Source organism: Pyrus communis, chromosome 17 (genome assembly GCF_041283825.1).
Source record: "Pyrus communis isolate YQ-2024b chromosome 17, ASM4128382v1, whole genome shotgun sequence".
In the NCBI taxonomy this organism is placed as follows: domain Eukaryota; kingdom Viridiplantae; phylum Streptophyta; class Magnoliopsida; order Rosales; family Rosaceae; genus Pyrus; species Pyrus communis.
This window is the reverse complement of record NC_142581.1, coordinates 25,111,946-25,124,267: the sequence shown is the minus strand read 5'-3', so window position 1 is coordinate 25,124,267 and position 12,322 is coordinate 25,111,946. Positions and strand designations below refer to the sequence as shown.

The 12,322-nt window shown below is 37.9% G+C and overlaps 1 non-coding gene across 1 annotated transcript; it reads left to right on the top strand.

Moving 5' to 3' along the window:
• Positions 1-533: 533 nt before the first annotated feature.
• LOC148689680 (small nucleolar RNA R71) lies at positions 534-644 on the top strand. The gene has a single exon (XR_015958867.1). It is a non-coding gene; the product is annotated as a small nucleolar RNA R71 (small nucleolar RNA).
• Positions 645-12,322: the final 11,678 nt, after the last annotated feature.

Sequence of the window (12,322 nt, the reverse complement as noted above, 5' to 3'; positions counted from 1 at the left end):
ATTTTGGGCTAACAATTTAACCGTATCCTCAAGAGTAGGTTTTGGTTGGAAGTTTTGGAATTGATTGTTGTTCTTCCACGAAAGATTGGGATGATCTCTCCAACTTGGGTTATATGTATTGGAATACACATCATTCCTTGGCCTTTGATTGTAAGAATTCATGAGGTTCACTTGCTCTTGGACATACTCGGGGTAAGCCTCCCTAGATGGACATTGATGAGTAAGGTGGCTTGGTATGTTGCAAATGGCACACACTTCACTTGCTTTTGGCACCATGTTGAGCACGGATTCAAGCTTCTTTTCTAGGTTAGCTACCTGCAAAGAAAGATCATGATTAGAGCTTGTTTCATATACTCCAACTCTCTTACCCCCTTACATCTTTGTGTTGAGCATTAGATCCCAACATCTCATAAATGTTATATGACTCTTGAGCATTCTTTTTCTTCAAGGCTCCACCTGCTGCATTATCAACAGTTGATTGACATGTTTGGGTTAGTCCATCATAAAAAATTTGCATTTGTAAGTGAAAAGGTAACCCATGGTGTGGACATTGCAACAAAAGGCCTTTAAAGCGCTCCCAACACTCATTGAAAGGTTCTCCATCATCTTGTTTGAAGTTGAAGATTTGTCCCCTTAATGTGGCTGTCTTTTGAGTGGAAAAGAACTTCTCCAAGAACTTTTTAGCCACGGCATCCCATGTGGTGAGGGAACCTGGTGTTAGAGTCATCAACCAACTCTTGGCCCTATCTTTCAAGGTGTAAGGAAACACTCTCATCCTCAAATTTGCTTCACTTACTCCCTGCAAAGGTAAACCACTCACAACATTGTAAAACTCTTTAATATGAGCTAAAGGGTCTTCATTAGGTAAGCCATAAAAAGAGGGAAACATATGGAAATGTGAAGATTTAAGATCATAGTTTCTAGCTTCTGTGGGCAGCAAGATGCATGAAGGTGAATTTGGTATGATTGGTTGAGCAAAGTCCTCCAAAGCTCGAAGCTCATCTTCGTTGCCCGCCATCTCTTCTTCTCTTTCCCAATTAAATTGCTCAGATCCTTTACTTGTTGAACTAGGTGAATTCTCTTCCTCTTCTTCACGGATAATGGAGGAACTTGATGGCACAAAGTTGTCCAAAGTGTGGCCCTTTAACCGTTCAATTCTTTGGCCTAACTCAACAAGTCTATTTGACATATACTACCTGAAACAAAATAACACAAGTTTGAATGAAAATCAAGAATCTACCTACAATGAAAAGAACAAACTTTAAATAGCAAACAAGCAATTACAAGGGACTGAAATCAGTCCCCGGCAACGGCGCCATTTTTTGTTGTTGTCTTCCTTCCTAGTGCTAAAATAGGTTTAGTATAATGGCACAAGTAAGGGTGTCGAATCCACAGGGACTAATTGGACCTATATAATCACTTGTTTTGCAAGAACTCTTTACTAGAGAAATAAAACTAATCAATGTAGGCAGATTTGTTGTTGTAACTTGAAAGCATAAGGAAATGAAGTAGACACAAATAAATGAATCAACAATTAATAAAATTAGATAGCACAAATGGAGATGAAGCTAGGGATTCGGTTTCACCATTGCTAAGCCAAGTCCATGCTTGTTAAGTCAGATTATACTCATCCCTCTACCTATTTCTTGAGTTTGTTTCACTTTAGATATGATCAACCATATGATGTGTGGATTTGATCAAATGTCTTTAATCATGAGCCTAATTGTGATGTGCAACTTTGGTTCCTAATCAAGAATATGTAATGCACAAGAAACTTTCACAAAACCAAAGGGAACACTCGGCATGATGTTTGCAAAACATTCCCTTCATTCATTCACATATCCACCAAGATTATGCATGATGTGTGCTTTAATCTTGGCTAAACAACCTGTGGTTAATTCAAATGATGATCAAGCATTAAAATCAACACACTAAGTCACAATTAAATCGGAGAATGAAACAAGAAATAGATAAATTAAATGAGAATTCTGAATTAACTACATGGCAATCTTGCAAGGCTACATCGAATCCCTAGAGAGAGATTAGTTACACTTCATGTTTACAAAAGGTTTGACATAAAAATATATAACATGAGTGAACATAGGATTAAGAAGAAAGAACCCTTGAAGCAAAACTGATGTCGAAATCCCTTAAGAGTTGCCTTCGGTGTTGGTGCTCCAAGTGTGTTGTAAATGAAGGTGGAGCGGCTAAGGTTGAATGGTGAATGGGAGAGTGTATGGAATGGAATGAAACCTAGAAGAGATTGTGTAGAAATGGGAGGGGATTTGCGGCAAGGGGGATGTGCTTGTGGTATCTTGTGTATGAAAATGAGATGTGTTTTTGTGTATGAATGCATGGGTTTTTATAGGGGGAATAAGAGAATATGTGGATGATTGTTTAAGAGTGAATGTGGCTGTTATGATTGAGAGTGCATGTGGATGAAATAATGATGGAAAAACAGCTAGGTTGTTGGTGGAAAGGCAAGGGAATGCACGGCATTGTGTGTGGAATTGCATGTGAATGCTGTTTTGGTGCTGAAAATGCATGTGAGTGCATGTTTTGGTGCTGGAAATGCAAAAGGGAGTTGGAAAGGCAATGGGAGTGCACGGCATTGAGTTATTGTTGGTGTGTGAATGCATGTGTTGAATGATTAAAGTGCATGTGGGTGAATATGTGGCTGAAATGATGAAGTAGGAAGGTGGAAATGCATGTGAAATGCTGGAAAGGGATTAGGAATACACGGCATTGAGTTGTTGTTGGTGTGTGAATGCATGTGTTGAATTGGTGGTGCAATGATGAAAGAGTAAATGCATGTGTGTGTGATTGGTGGTAGCTAGGGTGAATTATGATGAATGCATGTGGAATAAAGATGGAGAAGGTGGTGTAATGATGAAGTGGAATGGCTGAAAATGCAAGGGGGAGTGCAAGGCACGACAATGGGTGTTTCTTGATGGTTTTGGGGTTGTGATGCATGTGAATGCATGTGGCTAAGGGTTGTTGATTGGGCTAGAGGTTTTGCATGGCTCAAAGGATTGTTTGATTGGGCTAGGCCCTTTGTTTTATGTCCAAAGTGCATACAAGGCTTTCAAATTCGTCCAACACTTTGGCTCCAAGCATATGCAATCCATTCCAAGCCCAAATTTGCTCCAAAATGCTCCAAAATGCATCTTTTTGCTTCCTTAGCCATATGAACCTAAAAACACACGAAAATGGCTTAAACTACTAAAACAACTATGAATTAACAACATAGATGCACGAAAACAAGCTAAGTAAGTCGCCTAAATAGGCTCTTATCAACCCTGCGACGTACTTGTGAGTGGGCAGTTTATTTTATACCTATACGTATTTATAGTTTCCCTTAATGCGTAGTTACTCCACCTTTACGCTTATATTGCCAAGTGATAGGAGCATATTCATGCGACTTAAATGGCTTGTTCTCGTACATTTACGTTATGTTTCTTTAGTTATTTTAGTCCTTTATGCTTCTTTTGTGTGTTTTCAGGATCATAAGATGTGTTTGTCGAAAGGATGCATTTTGGAGTAGTTTGGGGCATTAAATCGGACTTGGATTGGATAGCTTATGTTTGGAGCAAAATGAATGGACGAAATTAAAGACCAAACTATCATAACCACCTATCATCACTTATCATCACCACATATCATTCATTTATCACTTATCATAATCATTCATTTATCACTTATCATAATCATTCATTTATCACTTAACATATCATTCATTTATCACTTATCATATCATTCACTTATCACTTAACATATCATTCACTTATCACTTATCATAACCATACACTTATCACTTATCATACTCATAATCATCTACACATTTCAACCATTTAAACACATGCATTTCAACTCACATGCACACCCACCTCTTTCCACCTAATCCACATGCTTTCACAACCTAAAACACATGCACATTCACCCTAAATCAATCACATACACAACCTGCCATCATTTCTCCCCCCTTTGCCGTGCATTGCACATCAACACATTCCAGCTTTTCTCCTTCTCTTTGCAGCCACACTTCCACATGCATTCCCTCTTTTCCTAGCTGTTTTTCCATCATTATTTCAACCTAACATTCACCCACATGCACCCTTTAAACAAACCCAAACATGCAGCCACATATTCCACCCTTTGCCGTGCAAAGCATCTCCATTTCAGCACACTCCACATGCAATTCCAGCTTTCCAACCTAGCCACATTCACATGCATTCACTCATAATCATTCACCAAACTTGCAGCCACATTTCCACCTATTCCTAGCTGTCATGTTCCCTCTCATTTACCTATAAATAAGCATGCATTGCAGCCACAATTCATTCATTCCATTCACCACACAACACACAACACAAACACACATCTTGTGCCGTGCATTACCTTCCATTTCTGTGCAGTTTTTCTCCTCCATTGCAGCCACCATCCAACCACTTCCCATCCCTCCAAAACACTTCACACCATCACACAACCTATCCTTAAACCTTGTGCTACAACAACGAGGAAGAGAAGAGTGCCTAAACGTTCATACAATTCAAGTTTGAGTTGTTGGAATGTTTAGGTGTTTCTTTGATTTCAATGTTTAAATTCAATTCTCTTTGTTTTGTACGTATGAGAAATGGAAGAGAAGAGTGCCTAAACGTTCATACAATTCAAGTTTGAGTTGTTGGAATGTTTAGGTGTTTCTTTGATTTCAAAGTTATGAGGAACTAAACCCCATTTAGCTAGGGGGTGATTCGAAAATATGTTTATACTTGCAATATGAATTGATTAACTTTCGTTGGAATTTCATAAGTTGTGGATTCAATTCGTTTAACCGTTTGATTGATAACTTATTTATGTACGTTTATTAAGAATGCGCGCTTAATTTTCATGCATGAATATGACGCTAGAATATAAGTGAGTTTCACCTAATCGTTACGAACTTATATTCACAAGTAGTGGAGGTTGCTTATAAACAATCGCGTTAAATGAATTCTTGGCACGAGTTTCATGCTCATCATAGTAACGAATGCCTCGTCAATACTTATAGTTTTCATAATGCTTAATGATCTTTGATTGTATCTTTATTGTGCTGTTCACGTAAAGGACTTTTGGAGAATGTTGTGAATTGCGTTGCGCAAACCCATCCAATTCATTAACTTAAGGAAAACTTGACGGTTAATTTAAGCGGACCTAATTAACCCGGGGTGTTGAGTTTCATAATTTATCGAAAGACCAACTGAGAATCAATCTTGTATGCAAGTGTAACATGTGTGGAGAAGAACCCCTTAGCTATTCCATCATCCATATTTTCATCACATTCATATTTACATTTTGTCTTTAATTACAATTTGTGCATTTTATTTAATCTCGTCAAATCAAACTCAATCCCCCCCCCCATCTTTTGTTAAGTCTTAATCATTTGATTTGTTTTAAGTATTTTACGTTTGTTTAGTTTTGCATTCTTTGAGTTTAGTTTAGTGTTTTAAACTTTATATTACGTTGTTAAGTTTTGCATACTTTGAGTCTAGTATAGTGTTTTATATTGTGTTTTTACGTTTTTGAGTCAAATCCAAGTGATTAACAATCCCTCCTAATCCCCGGTCCAAAATGATCCCTACTTACATCATTACTACAATTGTCAAAAAGAGGGTTTAATTTGTGTGCGTATAAATCTCGCATCACCAAGTATTCGTTATTGTGATATTAAATGTGATAATTGTTGCTATATGTTTGAGATATTACTATTATGACATTCATACATATTTGTACATGCTCATCTTGCTGCACCAGTGTTAGTACTCGCCCCAGGGCCAGGGCTAGTCCTTCACGTGTATGTTCACATCGCACCATTCGCTCACCTTAGATCCAAGTTAGGTGTCAGTCTTGTCGGGCAGATTGCATTAGGCAATCCGACTTGTATGTGACCATGCTTTTGCACCAGCCTTCACGTGATCGTAGTATTAGAGCGTATTGATTACACCCAATCCTATTTGTGTCAGAGATTTTCTGTTCGAACTCGTGTGTCAGCTTAGATGGATGAGCACTTAGCTATACTTGATTATCACATGATTTTATTACTGTGGCATTGAAATATCATGACTTAGCATATTTCTAGTTATATTGTTGTTGTTTACATACCTACGTGCTATGTTTTAAGGAAACTATACTTGTTTTACGGCAAGGGGTTACTATATTCGAAAATAAATGTTTTCGTACAAGCATTATTTTGCCGACCTACTCAACTTTGTTTTTCGCCCCTTCATGACCTAGATAGTTGTACTATTTGTGGCATTCGAGGAATCTCGGCAGTTCTGACATTCTCTTTGGTTTAGAAGTATGAACTTTATCCACTGTTGTGTAATAAGTGTACTTAGCTACTTTGACCACTCTACGATAGTCGTACTGTCTATTATGCTCTGAATAATTGTAGTGGGTTATTCCCACGATTGCGCACTCTTTCACTGTTTAGTATAATTAGTTCTAATTAGTTTTAAATTTATCCACTTTTTCACATCACTTACCCTTATGGTTACGTCACCTCACGGTAATGGCCAGCATGCTTGGACCTTCCTAGGTTGGGGTATGTTAGTTTTGGGCCAAGGGTTCAATGGGTCTGGGCTACAAGGTTGGGTCTGGGCCTAGGTTTGGGTTTGGGCTTTAGGGCTATTAGACTTGGGCTGGGTTTAGTGGGGCGAATGCCTGGGTTTCCATAGCCCAAAGGCCTGGGTTATAACTGGGTTTCCGGGTTTAGGTCGGAACGATCTGGTTTTCAGGCCAAATTCGCAAAGGAGCAAGCTATAGCTTCCATAACTCCTTTTAACTCCGATTCTCCACCCTAGCATGCTATTTTCCCACCAAAATGAAGACCAGCAAGAGTAGATTAGGATTTTACCATTTTCAGGTCCAGTCGTGGTCGAGAAATGGCTCGAAGCCGCCAAACTCGTCGGAGGGGGCTGGGTAGCCTCTGTGCTTCACAGAGAATGAAGTAGGGAGAAAGTCGACACTGGTGGTGGGTGATGGTGGTGGTGTTGCCATTATTGTCACTGTATGGGTGGGTGATGTAGCTTGAGGAGAGGGATAGGAGGTTGGTGCGAGAGAGAGAGAATGAACTTGGGGGAGAGAAGAGAGAATAAGAGAAAATGAGGGGAAAAGATGAGAAATGTCCACGTGGCAGCCAAGAAGAAAGGAGGGCCGGGGGACAAAAAGGAAGGTGGGCTTCGCCCGACTTACCAATTAAGGCCCAAAAAAACAATCCCCAAAATATCTTTCACCTGAGAAATGTCCAAAATGCCTTAGTTCCAAAATCCGTAAATTTAATCGGGAGGAGTTGTTACAGAGAATGCTAAGAATTTACTAGGATTAATTTTTCAAAATTATGCCTTTTTTTTTTTTAATCATATTTGAGTTGGGCATCCTAGAGAAGAAGAAGATGGTACCAAATTCATATTTCAGTTGGGTGATAAAGATTAGAGTTTCGGATGGGTGTTCATATTGGTGGGCGTGATGTGGTTGTGGGTAGACAACATCAGACATCGAGTGGGTGATCTTAGCGGTGGTCGTGGCAAACGTTTGGATGTAGGTGGTGGTGACCGTTTTGGTTGGAAATTGGTTGGTTGCCAGTGTGCATAGAGACTGCGAAGGGAGGGAAGAGAAAAGGCCTTAGTTGTATTAGTAAAAAGGCCTTTCAGTTTCCCAAAGAAGGGAGAGAGAGGAAGGAGAAACTAAGGGTCCAAACTCCAATATATATTACTTTAAAGATGGACTGGTGTAAAAAATGTGTATAGGTGTCAAGTAATGGTTGATGGAATTCCAGGTCAGTAAATAAGCTTAATATTTGGAAAATTTTCTTCGCAATGAGTTAGCAATAATAAGGTTGGGTAGATGGAGTTATAGATGGAGGGGGAATGGTGGGTGCAGACGAGAGAAGGGAGGAACTAGGAATGGTCGGGAGGGGTGAGGGAGGAGACGACCAAAAACTTCTTCCTTTTTTTTTATTTTAATTTTTTTAATTTTTTAATATTCACGTAATGTTCAGTCATTATTCATGTGGACGTCATGTCACCAATTAACGGTTGATTTAACAGTAACCTTAACAAATATATAAAAGCGTCCTAAAATTATGACTTCAAGTACCACTCTAGATGAAAAAAAAATTGATTTACCAAATGTTGAAAACCAAGAAACTTCAAAATAACAAGCCAACATAACTCCAAATTTTAATTTGACTACACCATACAATTGTCACAATGTGGTTTCATATTCTGATATCATGACACACCTTGACCCAAAATGTCTACTAGGACTCTGAATCGAGCTATGCTGGCCGACACCTGGAAGGTGATGAAGCCATAAAGTATAGTGATGTGGAAAATGTGAATAAATTTAAACCTAACAGTGCCTAAAGACAAGAATGCGCTGTGAGCGGGAATGAACCCATTTTACACATGATGTCAGAGCATAAGTAAAGTACAGTAGTGTGGGTAAAGATCATACCCTCAGAGGTAGCCACCTATAATGAGATTTGCCAAGAATCCTCATCGATAAGAACTTTCAGGTATAACCTAGAAGGGCAAAAAATAAGGGTGAGTGGGCCTAAAAATAAAGTTTTAATAAAAACCTTTTGAAAACGTTATAACCCCTCGCTGTAAAACTCGTATAGTTTCCAAAAAATAATACTACTACATAGGTATAAAAATCAATGGCCAAGAGCAGCGAAAACTAAAGTATGCCATGTCATAATATCTCAGCAATAATAAATGTAAGCTAGGTGTGAAACCAATATAAAATAGTATGCCAGTCGAAGTCACCTAACGTGACATGTACGATTGGATCTGTAGCTCATCAATCTAGGCTAGCACACGAGTCAGAGTCACCTAGTGTGACATGTACAACAGGCTGGGTATAAATATGTACGCTCAAGTGCTACGATTATGTGAAAGCTGTGCGATAAATCACGGGTCACCTACAAGTCAGAACCACCTATTGTGGTATGTACGACAGGTTGACACAAGACTTGGATCCAAGGTGAGTGTGAAGTGCGGGAGAAGAACAATCACGTGAAGGCTGGTCCTAACCCCGGGCGCGAGCACTAATACTGGGGTGCAGCCATGATGAGCTCTAAATAAATGTGTGCAAACCAATGCAATTCAACCCATTCAATCACATAATACTCACTTGAAGCTTACCTGAGTCTCCACAGCATCACACAATACAATTCACAAGTGTAACAATGCAATATTTAAAATGTAACTTATTTACGACATGGCAAGCAAAGCATAGTTTCATATAAATAAATGTTTCTGGAAACTGTAAAGTTTATATATATATATATATATATATACTGTAAAAAGGAAAAAAAAAAAAAGATCCACTCACCTGGAGTCCGTGCTACAACTCCCGAGCACAAACATCGAGGCGTCACGAACAATCGGCGGCTGCTTGGAGTCCAAACGGTGGCCGGAGGTGGTTGGAAAATGGTCTGAAAGACCATCTGCGGAAAAAACTGGGTTCTCGCCAGAATTTCTGAGCAACCTTTCCCAATGACTAACTCACCGTGTTTTGGCTGGAAAATGGTCTAGAAGGTCACGAGTTCATCGAAAACTGTTTTGAGTTCAAAAGATGGCTGAAAATTGTTTGAATCACGCCTAGAAGTCTCGGCCTAAAACCTTGTTCTTCGAACTGGTGTTTCGGGTTCGTTTTCAATGAAACAAAAATCATAACGGAGTTTTATGGTGGTGAGGACATGCAAATAATGATGGTTTTGGTGTTCAACAAGCCAAAAAATTTGGTGGTGGTGGTGGTTTGTTTCACTGGAAGAAAGGGAGAGCCGAGAGAGAGTGAGAGAACTCTCTAGAGAAAGAAAGAATGGGAGAGAAAAGGGAGGAGAGAGAGAGTTCCTGAATTTTTTTGGGTGCCTATGTGGCACTCACCCAATAGTTAGACAAAAATATCACATGTACAATTAATTATCAATTTACCAAAATATCCTCGACGTTCAAAACTTCATAAAATCTTCGTTATAATTTCGAATCACATTCTGTTTGCGCCCATGCGTTCGTAGCAACGAATACTACAATGATACGCCAAGAAAATAGATCTTACATGACAGGACAAGGTGGTCAAATAAAGTCAACGCATTTGCCTTGAATAGCATTTTCATAAAGTTACTTATTAAAATTATAAAAACCGTAAAATTGGGAACGGGTCGTTACATATCATCAATGGTTCAAATAGGTAGTTAATCAATATTTTTTCGATACATATTAATCAAGTTATTATATCAATCAGCATCAAACAATCCACCAATTTTGTCTTTAAATTTCAATCGTGGATTAGGGTTAAAATTCCTACTTTATATAAGAATAATTGATTTTGGAGCAAGAATTAGGAAGGGGAATTGGGGCTGAGAGGTGCGCCAGCGAGATGTGGTGGTGGACTGGGTTTGGGGGTTAAAGTTTTGAAGGTTGAGATAGAAGAAGATGGAGGAGATTTGAAATTAAGAAATGGAGGGTCGATGAAATGGCGACTCATGTCTCTATATTTTCTTTCCTTCTTTTTATTTTATTTTTTAACTTGGCTTCAAATGACGACGATTAAACATGTCATTTAAAATACAAAAAAAGCTCAAGGTTAGCTGATGAAGCTTGTTGGGACCTTTCATAGAACAATTGGTGGGCATACCACTGGATCAGCTCGCAGCCTCGCTCCATTTTGCTGCGTGTCACCAACTTTTTTTTCTTTTATTTTTTACAGTTTTATTTTTACACACTTGTATTTAATTTGATTCTTTTTATTTTGTTTTTGACAAATGCCCTTAGGAATTATTATCCTTTCTTTTTTGCCTAGTTTTTTTTTTTTGTCCAAGCATGTTTCATTGAAATATAGGCTTGATTTTATACTAGTAGAGATAGATAATATATTGGCTTCTATGATTTGCATTAACTTAATTGTCTTGCACTCATAATCAAAGGAAAAAAAAAAAAAAAAAAAGGATTTTAGAGCAAGTCCAGCGTTGTGCATTGCCATGGGGACCGGCTGCTCAGAAACCCAAATCGCCGGCCTTCCTTATTCTAGCCCAGGCGAACAATTGGGCTAGGGGTGGGCCCATGGGAGAAGGGAGGCAGGAATCCACAGCCCGAGCGCCTGAGGCGCACTGAGGCAAAGCTGACGTAAGTCACGTTATAAAATTAATAAAAAGTGTAAAAATTTAATAACAAATAATAAAAAAAATAAAAAAATCCGAAAAAATTAATAAAAAAAAGATTTAATTTTTCTATAAATATCTTATCATTATCTTCCAACTTACACCAAAAGTTTATATTTTCTCAAATACTTTGGGTTGTAATTTCTTATTTAATGACACGTGGTACAACGAGATCGATTAAAAATCATATCCGAAATTACAAATAAAATTATTTTTTATTATTTTATAAAATAAAAAATACTAATATTTTATTGCCTATTGCCATGACTATTCAGTTTAGAGGTGGAGATACAAAAGACAATTACTGTTCATTAAATAAGTTACTATTCATTGGACGGGATTCAATAGGCAGTTGACTTGGGGGTGCCTTCCAACACTAGAAGTGCTCTTAGAAGGTAGGAGAAAGCTTTTTGAATCCACAACTGAGAAAACTAGAAAGTTAAAAAGTAAGAGCATCTCTTTGGAGATGTCAAATTTTGAACGTAAAATTTTTATTTAACAGAATGACCTATGTGGCACTTTAATAATGTTTAAAGTTTTATTCTCTACTCTCCTTGATATGTCTAATTAATGGGATGTGATATTTACACATCTCATTTTATTTCTCACACATCTTTTTAATTTTTGGCCGTCGGATCAGATAAATTAAAGAAGATCAATGAACATAAATTATCAAAGGGTGTGCGAGAAGTAAAATAGGGTGTGTAGATAGCACACCCCTAATAAAATAATAATAAAAATAATAAAATGCATTTAGCAATTAATTAAAAAAGATTTGAAACAATTTTTTATTTTTTATTTTTTGTACATTGATATATTTGACAGTTCGACTAAACCATACAATGATCAACTTAATTTGATATCAAATTTAGAAACTAGTCTTAGCAGTGCTGATTTAAACATTTTAATATCTCATTTGGAGGTTGCACTAACTCTGCATTTTGCCCAAATGATGGCGCCAAAAATATTTAGGAGATCTGGCTCCCTCCCATAACATCAGAACTTAAAAACCTCGAAAATTTTTAGCGCGAAAATTATGCCGCCCAAAAATTCCCGCCACTCCACTCACTCCCCGCCACACCACCTTCTTTATAACCCCCTTATCAAATCTGAAAAACT